Consider the following 2,083-nt stretch of genomic DNA (forward strand, 5'->3'; position numbering starts at 1 on the left):
AAGGAGAGGTGTGCTATGACTTTTATAAGCGATCGGGGGTGCGGTGTTCGCCCCAGGGGCGAAAAAGCGGCCAAAAAAGTCCCATTGACTTAACATTGCGACGAACTTTGACCACACGTAGCTCTGAGCGAGGATTTCGCAGAAATGTGTGATTTGCCACATTTGAAGAGGCTGACAGGCTCTGTAAGAACATACCTCACAATGGGGTAAAAGTTGCACCCCTGGGGGGCAGGAGATGCCCAAAGTTGCCCCATTGACTTACTATGGGGAAGGAACGTCCCGTGAAACACACATGCTTTTCCTACTATGGTAAATTGCATAGGGACTTTGTATTGAACGTAGCTCTGGATCACAGTGTCATAGAGACAAGGGGGAGGGCTCATTTTACTCAGACGACCAATCAGTCTCTCAGGATCATTGTGAAGCTATCAAGCCACGCCCTAGCAACCATTTAGAGCCCCTTAGCAACAAGTTCCATAGACTTCCATTGAAAGAGTTCAAAGAGATATCTCCAGACTGAATTGTCATAGAAACATGGGGGTGGTCTCATTTGACTCGGGGCAGTAAACAGCCAATCATGAATCACCTCAACACTTCCAAGCCCCTCCCTAGCAACCATTGTCGAGCACCTTAGCAACCAAAATCCAAAGAGGGATATCTTCCATTCTGAATGTCACAGAGGCATGGGAGTTGGTTTATATCATTCATACTGACAAGAAGCCTTTGGAATTTCATCATTGGCAGCTGCCAAGTAACTCCATAGCAACCAAAGAGAGTATCCTAGCAACCGTTTAGCAAAACGTATATCTCTGCATCAAAACATAGTATAGAGATGGGACTTGGCTCTTTTGACTAAATCATGGTAAACTATGGTAAATCAACCTTGAATCATAGTAAATCATACTAAAACATGGTAAATCATGGTATACTATAGTAAACCATAGTACACTATGGTAAATCGTGGTAAATCATGGTAAACTATGGTAAATCATGCTAGAATCATAGTAAATCATACTTGAACATGGTAAATCATGGTATACTATAGTAAATCATGGTAAACTATGGTAAATCATGGTAAACTATGGTAAATCATGGTAAACTATGATAAATCATGCTAGAATCAGTAAATCATAATTGAACATGGTATATCATGGTATACTATAGTAAATCATGGTATACTATAGTAAATCATGGTAAACTATGGTAAATCGTGGTAAACTATGGTAAATCATGGTAAACTATGGTAAATCATGCTAGAATCAGTAAATCATACTTGAACATGGTAAATCATGGTATACTATAGTAAATCATGGTAAACTATAGTAAATCGTGGTAAATCATGGTAAACTATGGTAAATCATGCTAGAATCATAGTAAATCATACTTGAACATGGTAAATCATGGTATACTATAGTAAATCATGGTAAACTATGGTAAATCATGCTAAAATCAGTAAATCAGACTTGAACATGGTAAATCATGGTATACTATAGTAAATCATGGTAAACTATGCTAAATCGTGGTAAATCATGGTAAACTATAGTAAATCATGGTAAACTATGGTAAATTATGCTAGAATCAGTAAATCATACTTGAACATGGTAAATCATAGTATACTATAGTAAATCATGGTAAACTATGGTAAATGATCCTAGAATCATAGTAAATCATACTAAAACATGGCAAATCATGGTATACTATAGTAAATCATAGTAAACTATGGTAAATCGTGGTAAATCATGGTATACTATAGTAAATCATGGTAAACTATGGTAAATCATGCTAGAATCAGTAAATCATACTGGAACATGGTAAATCATGGTATACTATAGTAAATCATGGTAAAGTATGGTAAATCGTGGTAAATCATGGTAAACTATGGTAAATCATGCTAGAATCAGTAAATCATACTTGAACATGGTAAATCATGGTATACTATAGTAAATCATGGTAAAGTATGGTAAATCGTGGTAAATCATGGTAAACTATGGTAAATCATGCTAGAATCAGTAAATCATATTTGAACATGGTAAATCATGGTATACTATAGTAAATCATGGTAAACTATGGTAAATCGTGGTAA

Source organism: Rutilus rutilus (genome assembly GCF_951802725.1).
Source record: "Rutilus rutilus genome assembly, chromosome: 5".
NCBI lineage: Eukaryota > Metazoa > Chordata > Actinopteri > Cypriniformes > Leuciscidae > Rutilus > Rutilus rutilus.